Here is a 10,467-nt window from a genome sequence, read left to right on the forward strand (position 1 = left end):
AGTTTTGGGCCTGGCTCCTTGAAACTCACACTGGGTGCAGGTGCATGTGTGCTCAAAATCCCAAAAGGAGAATGGAAGAGAAGGGACTACAGACAGCATGGCCATCTCCCCTGGGGGGGAGGGGGGTGAATGTTCACTTTCTGCCTCTCTGTCTCTCCAGTGAGCATAGGTGCCCTATAGCAAAAATCTCTCTTAAAAAAAAAAAAAGAAAGAAAAAAGAAAACACAGAATAAATTTTACTATATTATTTTCAGACTTTAGAGGAACAGTTCTGAGAAGATAAAACTAAGTCTTAGGAGAATATCTCAAATATTGATTAAATACCTATTATGTGCCAGTCGCCATTCTGAATGGTTTATGACGGGAGTTCAAGACATGATACCCCAAAATAAGGTACCTTGCCATTTGAGAGAAAGCAGCAGGAAGGGCACTCCCCCTTCTCTTCACTCTTCTCTCCTCAAGGTCACCAGACCCTCATTCAGCAGATGCCTTCTCTATTGCCAGGGGAAAGGTTATAGATATGGGATCTTTGAAGACATACCATAAAGAAGAATCTCAACAAACAGGCCTTGCTAAGTTCACCCCAGTTTATTGCCATTAGATCACACCCCTTTTATCCACTCATACTTCTCCACGACTACCTGAGCATAAAAATACACACGCTTTTCTGTTTCTGTGGGTCTTCGTTTCCTTATGAAGGATGGTGTGTCATATAAAACTTACATTAAATTCACCTATGTGCATTTCTTTTGTTAATCTGCTTTCTTTTATAGGGGACTCAACCATGAACCTAGTGATGAGAAGAAAAGATATTTTTTTTTCCTTATATTTCTATATGCTAACGCCCTTAAAATAACCTTATAAGGGAGCTATTATTATTCCAATTTTATAAAGGAAAAATTATGTTCACAGAAATTAGGTCACTTGCCTCGAATCACAGTTAATAAGTGAGGGATAAAAGCCGTAAGCAGACATGAAATTGAGTGGTTAATTCTTACCACACAACCGGCCCTGTGAGATCCAGGTGTTTTACCCTCCCTGCCATCTCCTGGCCCCATAAGGGGAATTAGGCATAGTGCATAAAGACTTAAAGTCTTTATTTTTTCACTGCATCTCACATTTATTCTTTTTTTAAAGATTTATTTTTATTATCACTTTTTAATTTGACCAGAGAGATACAGAGTGTAGGAGAGAAGGAACGTGAATAAGCAAGCCACCAGGTCTGGGACTCGAACCTTGATCAAACATGTGGGAGTCCAGCACCTTAACCACCATGTCACCTGCAGTTTATTCTAATAACCACATTTTATTCTAATAACCTTGTGAGACAGGTAAAACAAGTGTCAGCATAATCCCATTTTATAAATGAGGAAACTGGGGTCTATGGAAATGATAGTACTTTCTCAGAAACAAGCCAGAAATGGCAGCACACGGTTCGCACACAGACCTCTTGTCCTCAGGTCAGGGTCTCCCCAAATCCCACACAGCGGGGCGCCTTCACACAGTGCCTTGCAGTGAGGTGCAGTGGAAATATGACTGAGGAGTCTGCAGGGCTGAGATGTGGCCCCGACTCTGTAACTAACTTACCTAATAGTGAATGAGTTCTTTTTCCTCCCTTGGTCTCAATTTCTCATAGATAAAAGAAGGGGTTAGAGCTCCTTCCGCTGGCAGTCTAGGTTTTAATTAGTACCAACTGGCCTAGGAGAAGTAGTTTCTCTGGTTTTCTTGACACCTTGCAGCAACTTCCTAAAAAAAAAAAAAAAAAAAAAAAAATAAACAACTTTTTCTAAAAAAAAAAAAAAATTAACCACTATTTACTATATAGAGTGGGACATGCTCAGCACTGGAGTAAAAATTAGCCCCTCAATTTCATGCCTGAATTCCTCTACACCCTAGATGTACTTGAACAAAAAGCAAAAGCTACCTAGTAAGAAAACACTGACATATCTAAAAACAAGCCAAATATGCCTGGGAGTGGAGAATCCTCCCTTAGTGAGGTTTCAGTTACCCACTGTCAACCACGGTCCGGTATTTTGAGAGAGAAAGAGAGAACTCACTCACATAACTTTTATTACAGTACATTGTTAAAGTTGTTCTATTCTATCATGAGTTACTGTTGTTAATCTCTTATTCTATCTGATTTATACGCTACACTTTACCATAGGGTATGTATACACAGGAATGAGAATGTTCAGGCATCAGGAAAGTCGCGGTGTGTTTTTCTATGCAAAAATGCATCACAACTTCCCCAACAACCCAGCAGTCTAGGGCTGGGTAATAGGTGTGGTTTCGGACACCCACTGGGGATCTTAGAGTGTATCCCCCAGAGAGAAGAGAGGCCCTTCTTCCCTCTGCTGGATTCGCAATACGATTCATGAATCCCTCCCCCTACCTTGAGATATCAGCTCTTCTTCACATACTGCAGACCAGACTTAATTAAGACGAACTAAATCCCCTTAGACCTAAGTAATTTACAAGTGACTTTTTAAAAAAAGAATTATTCATTTTTTAAATTTATTTATTATTAAATTTGACCATAGAGAGACAGAGAAAGAGAGAGAGTGAGAAAGCAAGCCGCCAGGTCCAGGACTCAAACCACAGTCAGCCATGTGGGAGTCCAGTGCCTTAACTGCCACGCCACCTGCTGGCCCCTACAAGTGACTTTTTGACTAATTAATATTATAGAACAAAAAATGAAATTTAACCCCAGATAAAAGTTCTTCCATGCTAAGAAATAGGAGAGAAGATATAGGATATACAAAATTTTGAACCAATTATCTCCCAGTCTGTCCTGGTTCCTTTACATATAAAGTAAGAGAGAAGAACCAAAAGGGTTCCAACCAACCTGCCAACTGTGAGCTATACAGTTCATAAATATTCTATATGCAGAAAATGAGAACTATGTAAAAAATAAATAAACAAATAAGAATTAGGGTGACAAGGCATAGTTTTACAAATTACAATGACCTCATTGAAAAAAAAAAAAAGAAAAGGAATGAGTTATACTGCCAAAACAGAACATAAAATATGTATGGTCACAGCACCTGGATACCATACTAGTTATAGGAATAAAAAGAAACAGCTCGATCCCTGCAACACCCCAAGTAAATAATTCATGTAGTGCCCCCGGGTAGGACTGCACAGGCAGAGGCCGCGCTCGGACAGCTAAACCAGACTGATCTGAATACGCCCTGGAACAATCACCGGGAACCAGGACACTGTCTTAGAAAAAAAAAACACACTCCTGAGAGCACACCTTCCCGCGTCCTCACAATAAAATGCACACTCCTTCAGGCAAGCATTGCCAATCAGACCCAGCAAACGCTCGCTACTTATTAATATGCTAAATGTGACCAGGCACCTGCACATATATCTGTCCTTTAGTTCTCTCGATACCCAGGCACAGTATGCAAACTGGTTTTCTCAACACTTAACTCCACTCTCCTCCTAGCTTAGCTCTGAGTGTTACAGAGGTTGCGAATAACCAGATATTTCCCAGATTCCCTTCTCAATGGGACTTTGATGCTGCCCCTCTAGATGCTGACCTGAGAGACCAACACAAGGCATTCCTCTTGCTGGAGCAAACTGCCAAGAGAAGCAGTACAGCTCCGGATCCGGCCGCTGCTGCTGCGAGAGCTTCCTGATTCTGCAAAGCCAGCGGCATCCCTGGGAGCTCAGTTCTCTAATGGACTTTTAGGGAGTTTGTTCCTGTAAGCTCAGGTTGGGTCCTTTTATCTCCCCAATACCCCTTAACAAATTCTTTCTGCTTAAACTTGCTAGAAATAAATTCTGTCGCTTGCCCTTACTAGTGAGAATTCTGTCCAGCGAATTGCCCGACATGAAAGACAACATATAACATTTACAATCATATTTGCAAAACACCTGGCTCTTTCCTTCCATGTGTTTGTACCAACTCTTCCCTTGATACGGAATGTCCTCCCTCAAAATCATCCATTTGCAAAATTTATCCACTTCCTCCAAAAAGAGATGAACATAAAGGGAATCAGGAGACTAAGCCCTGAAGAATGAGCAGTATCTGGCAGAGAAGGGACAGGAAGAACAGGAGGTACTTCAAGTCTTAAAGAACATTCACAAAGGCAATAAGGTGCCTCCTCTTATGAAGGACTGTCACAACTGTTACACCATATACTGTATTTTTTCTCAATAAATTAATGCTGAACACAAGTGATTTTCCTAGTCAGTTATCAGTAATTACTAAGCACTAATAATTGTGTATTAAAAAAAAAAGTTATACTGGGGCTGACAAACGGTGTGGTGGTTGAGGGCGCTGAACTCCCACATGGCCAATCACGGTTCGAGTCCTGGTCTGGAGGCTTGCTTTCTCTCTCTCTCTGTCTCTCCTCCTCTCTGATCAAATTAAAAATAAATAAATAAATAAATAAATAAGAAAATGGAGTTGAATAAAATAATTTGTAAAAGAATACTTTTTTAAACCATACTAAGAGTTATAGGAAGATCCCCATAGGGATCTTCCTTGGGCGCACGGTCTGCACTCTTGAACACTTACCACGTGGAAGGAAACGAAGACACCTGCAAAGTTCAAGGAGACAACACAAAAACTATTTTTAAAAAGTGCTAACTCGCTGGGCGCGTGTGCGTGCGTGCCCAAGATCCCGAGAGGAGAATGGAGGAGAAGGGATTGCAGCGTGACCGTCCCCCCTGGGGGGTGATTTCTCGCTTTCTGTCTGTCTCTGTCTGGCGAGCGCACGCGCCCTACAGTGAAAATCTCTCAAAAAAAAAAAGTGCTAACTCAGGGCTGGCCCCATAGCCTAGAGGTTGGGGGAGTTGAATCCATATGACCAACCAGTGTTCAAGCCCTTGCCCCGGCAGCTTGAAAAACATGCCTGTTACCCCCAAATTCAACAAGATGGAGAAATGGGGGAGAAGAGGCTGCAGTGTGACCGTGTCCCACTGGGGAATGCTTTCTCTCTGTCTCTGTATTTCTGTCTCTCAGGCAAGCTTCTGCATCTTCTGGCAATTCTTTTTAAAAACTGCTAATTTGGAAGCTGGCAGGTGGCGTGGTGGTTAAGGGTGCTGGACTCCCACATGGCCGACCGCGGGTCGAGTCCCAGACCTGGTGGCTTGCTTTCTCACTTTCTCTCTCTCTCTTGCTCTCTGTCTCTCTCGTCAAAATTAAACAAAGTTAAATAAAATAATTATTTTTTAAAAAACCTGCTAATCCATATGAACAACTAAAGAAAAAAAGATTAAAGTCATTGGAGAATCTACCTCGATGCTATTCAGAGAAAATTTCCCCAAGAGAATTCATTAACTCACCAGATACACACTAATACTTAGCACATACTTAACGTGTACGAAAAATTGCTCCAGGTGCTGAGGGCACAGAGAAGCAGGCAGACAAAGCCCTTGGGCTCACAGGGCTTATGGTCTAACTGAGGAGGCAGGGACAAGCTGCGAGGACACGGCTGCAAATAAGCGCAAAGCCCTGGTCATCAGGGGTCATTCGAGCTTCCCTTCCCTGTAATGACGATGACAGCCAACATCTGCTGAGGAATTGCTACTATCAGAGTTTACTAAGTGCTTTACAATGATTACCTCGTGTAATCTAATTAATAATCTGTGAAGCAGATATTATTATTTGTACCATTTGAAAAATAAGGAACTAAAACTACAAAGACTAAATAACACCCTCTCCCCCCAGAGTATGGAAGTGGTGGGGCAGCAAAAAGCAAAGCTAGGTCAATGGCAGAGGTTTTAACTGATTCTCAAAACAGAAACTACAAAATTACTTTTACATGAGATAAAGCTTTATTGAAATGTGAGGTATAGAATTATTAATTTAGCATGAGCTTTATAAGCTCTTAAATTTGCTTTTCTTCCTCTTTTTTCCTTACTCCAAAAAATAAAGGGTTAGACTTTCAAGGCTAAGGTCCCTTTTGGCTTGTTTCCATGGTTTCAAAAAGAATGTAAAAAGGTATCCAGGTGCTTAGTCCAATTGTTAGTGAAAAGGTACTTTGAAGGCTGCCATTGTGCAGTCCTTATCCAGGCTGGGACCCTGTGCTTCCATGGCTTTATTAAGGGATGCATTAGCATGACATTAATTGGTATAAACAGCTGTCGCACAAACCTCCCACAGACAGGAGGCCAGAGACAGAGAACAAAGGCAGAGGCAGGAAAGCAGCCATTGGCTGACCTGGAGCCATCTAGGTCAGGCCTGGCATTTGGTCTCTGCATTTCTAAGTTCTCATGAATGTGGATGCCCAGGCAGCAGCCCAAAACCTTTCTCATTTCCATCTCAATCTCCAGGAAGAATTACAATGAGAACAAGAGCTACTGAAGCAGACAGCAGATTCAGAATATTAAAATACACACTAGACAGGAGCCGGCAAAAGAAAAGAACCAGGGAAGTTTTCCTTTCAACAAAGTGTAGGAGTCAAATTACCATACACCTACCACAGAAGCTCTGGACCAAACAATATCTTGAAGTGGTATTTGGGTACTGGTCATCCTCAGATAACAGGAATGCTATTGCCCATTAGATTTAACTCAAGATCGGAGACTGGACTTTATTTCGTTTATTCCTGACGCCTAACTCAGCGTCTGCTCCAGAGGAGACACCTAGTAAGTGCATAAGGGATAAGAAGTGGACAATAGCCAGAGGGGTTTGGTAAAACATACTGATCTGCAGCTCTGGAAGCCCGATGGCCCACTTGGGTTCAGATACCAAGTTGACCTGAAACACACCAGGTGTGTAGCTAGGGGCTGGGAGAAGAGAACTACGGGGTGACAGTACCCTAGTGAGGGTGCTTCCCAATGGCAGAAAGAAAAAAATTAATTTAAAAAAATTCTTTGGGTGCCAGCAAGTGGCATGGAGGTTAAGGCAGCTGGATCCCACATGGCCGACTACACAGTTTGAGTCCTGGACTCAATGGCTTGAAAATCATGCTGGACACGTGTTCATGCATGCCCAAAATCCCAAAAGAAGACAAGAAGACAGGATTGCAACATGGCCATTTCCCCTGGGGAGGGCAGATTTCTCACTTGCCCTCTCTGTTTCTTTTTCTCTCTCTCTGATGAGCACACGTGCCCTATAGTAAAAAAATATCTTTGAAAGGGGCCATCGGCCTGGTGGTTAAGACGGCTGGATCCCACATGGCCAACTGAGTGGTATATCCAACAGCTTGCAAAACACACTGGTCATGTCTACGTGCATGCCTAAAATTCCAGAAAGGAGGGAGATGTGGAAAAGAGGGGACTGCAGTATGACCATGCAACCACGCCCCGGAGAGGTGGGGTTCTTCCTTGCTTTCTTTCCTTCCTTCCCTCCCTCCCTCCCCCTCTCCCTCTGGAAAGCACAAGTGACCACTGACAAATTAAAAGACTGGCTTTAAAGGAGAGCAGAGACAGGATTTAGCTAAAATCTGACATGGGTTCTCAGGAATACTTGTTTGGTGAGGAAGAGAAAAGTTGATCCCTTAAATAGAATATTTGAATGCTGCTTGTGATAACTCAGTTGAAAGCAAAATTTTAAGGATGTCATGAAGTAAGGTTTCTAAAAAGAGACTATGGGAAGGAACCTAAAAGGCAGGCCTTTCCTAGAAAGATAATCACTTCTTTCAAAAGAATTGCAGGGAACCAGCAGTTAGCGTAATGGCTATGTCGTTGGACTCCCACGTAGTCGACCGCGGTTCGCATCCCGGACCCGGTGGCTTAAAACTCACGCCGGGCGCATGTGTGTGCGTGTCCAGGATCCCAAGAGGAGAATGGAGGAGAAGGGATTGCGGCGTGATCATACCCCCTGGGGGGTGATTTCTCGCTTTCTGTCCCTCTTTCTGTCTCTCACTGTCTCTCTGGTGAACACACACACACACACACACCATAGCAAAAATCTCTTTAAAAAAAAAAAAAGAAAAAGAATATTTGAAACAAAAGGCAACATGCAGTGTTTCAGGTGAGGTCAGCATGCTCTGGCCTAGCCACTGTGGTACATGGTAACGCAGTGCCGTGCAAGGCCGAGGACCAACGGGCCACGAGTGGCTCTGGATCCCAGGTTGGCCTGAAAACACACTGGGTGAAGGCGCAGGCATCTACGGAGAGACCCCTAGCAGCTGGAGAGTGGGGAGAGGGAGTGAGGGCGAGACTCCACCGCAGGGCCGAGACTCCACCGCAGGAGCTTTTCTCTCTCTCCTTCCCTAGTGTGGATGTGCTATCACTGAAAAGTTACAGTGTCATTTTAACAGGAAAACAAGAATCTAAATGGTTGTGATGGCTAATTCTGTGTGTCAACTTGGCTAGGCTACAGTGCCCAGTTATTCAACTAAACACCAATCGAGGACGAGCAGCTGACGTGGAGGTTAAGGTGGCTGAAGCCCACACAGCTGATGGCACATTTTGAGTCCCAGACCAGTGGCTTGAGAATTAAGCCAGCGCATGAGTGAGACTACAAAGTCCCAAGGGAGGAATGGAGAAGGGACTGGGGCATGGCCATGCCCCCTGGTCAGTGATTTCTCTCTTTCTTTCTCTCTCTGTCTCTGTCTCTCTCTGGCAAATGCACACAGCCTGTGACAGAAACCTAAATTTATATATATATATTATATATATAAAAGTGCTTAGATGATGTAAGGGCAGGCCTTCAGCTTTTCTCAGGTCAGAGATACTTGTACTGGGCAGCTGTGTATTTAGCAAATGAGGTCTCTTCTCTCCTCCCTTCTCCCAATACCAGACACTGAAAGGATCCTTATATGTTTCATGAACTTGAGAAAAGCCAACTGAAGTCCGGAGTAAGGGAGTTTGAATGCTGGCTCCACCACAACTTAGTCAATCAGAAAATATTTACAGAGTGCCTACTACACGCTAGACTCCGCAGATGCAACAGAAAGCTAAAAAGATGATTTCATTTTAAGGAAAAGGTACTATATTAAAACATTATCTTCCAGGTGCCACCCTGAAGAGAAATGACCAGGGCTCAGGATCTAGGAGGGAAGACAGACCTTAAATAATGCTGCAGTATCTGGAGTGAGGAGTACGGGTCTGTTCTTCTAAAATGCCTCAAACTAAGATGGACTGATGAGTGGACTGAGGGATATATTTATGTGCAATAAAGCACATACAACAAAACAGAACCAGATCTAAAATAGCATAGTTTCAGAATATCACAGACTCTAACAATAAATGCAGGTGTTCACTATACAGCCCCCTGTCCAGTATTTCACATAAAACAAATCTTAAACATACTGGGTCCTCAGAAAAGTCATAATGTATTTTTGCGCAGAAAAACAAATATGTCATGACTTTTCCGAGGACCCAATATATAAAAGTTGAAAGAAAGGTGAAATCAAACAGTTTCAAAGAGAGTCAGCATACAGGAGGAAAAAAAAAAAAGTAATGGGAAATTGCATCTTTGACCGAAAGGTCCACTTAAATCTATGTAGAAACCTAAAGGTAGGTTCAAGACTACTTGGAAATTTGGATTAATCATTCTATCTCCATCAATATCGATGTGCCTGTTTGCTTTAGCTGACCATGAAACAGACTATTCTACTCCCCAGATTCTGTGAACAGTGCTGGGGGACCAGCAGGTGCCGTGGTGGTTAAGGCGCTCAGCCTTGTCAGTCTCCGTGGGGAAACCACAGAGCAGCATTCTGCAAGTCTCTTCCTACCACTCCAACTCCATCTCCAACCGCTCAGTGTTCCCTACCCCACAGCCAGACGGAGTTTCTACATGTCTCCACGTGGAGCTAACCCAGCACGACCCGATGGAAACACAAGGCAAACCATAAACAAGAGCCACACACACCATCTTACATTTTCTAGTACCCATATTTTAAAGTTAAAAAAAAAAAGTGAAAATAATTTTAAAATACATTTTAACCCGATATATCCAAAATATTAACATTCTAATATATAATCAACATAAAAAGTTAGTGAATTACTTTACATTCTTTTTTCATTTCTTTCTTTTTTTGGAGAGGTTTTTGCTATAGGGCACGTGCGCTCACCAGAAAGACAGAGAGAGATAAAGAGACAGAAAGCGAGAAATCACCCCCCCGGGGGGGATGGCCATGCCACAATCTCTTCTCCACCATTCTCCTCTCAGGATCTTGGGCATGCACGTACACATGCCCAGCGTGAGTTTAAGCCACCAGGTCTGGGACTAGAACTGCGGTCAACAACATGGGAGTCCGGCGACATAGCCATTACACCAACTGTTGGTCCCACATTCTTTATTCATTCCTCAGTCTTCAGAACCTGATGTGTATTTTATGCTCACGGCACATTTCGATCTGAACCAGTCACGTTTCAAGTGCCCAACAGTCACACTGGTGATTTTCAAGCCACTAGGTCTGAGACTCAGCCACCAAGTCAGCTGTGTGGGATCCATTCACCTTCACATCACCTGCTGGCCCAGAACCTGTCACTTAAACCTCTAATTTAAACCTGTAAACAGAGATGTATTTTTATTTTGCTTTGTGTATGTTTGTGTAT

At 43.0% G+C, this 10,467-nt stretch overlaps 1 protein-coding gene across 1 annotated transcript in view; it reads right to left on the reverse strand.

Annotated features, from left to right (window-relative positions):
* PAK1 (p21 (RAC1) activated kinase 1) overlaps window positions 1-1,746 on the reverse strand; it is a 123,550-nt gene extending 121,804 nt beyond the window's left edge. The window contains exon 1 of the mRNA XM_006149976.2: window positions 1,588-1,746. The gene's annotated coding sequence lies outside the window, so the exon portion shown is untranslated. The remainder of the gene's footprint in view (window positions 1-1,587) is intronic.
* Between the last annotated feature and the right edge of the window lie 8,721 nt (window positions 1,747-10,467).

This window comes from Tupaia chinensis, unplaced genomic scaffold (assembly GCF_000334495.1).
Source record: "Tupaia chinensis unplaced genomic scaffold, TupChi_1.0 Scaffold000274_1, whole genome shotgun sequence".
In the NCBI taxonomy this organism is placed as follows: domain Eukaryota; kingdom Metazoa; phylum Chordata; class Mammalia; order Scandentia; family Tupaiidae; genus Tupaia; species Tupaia belangeri.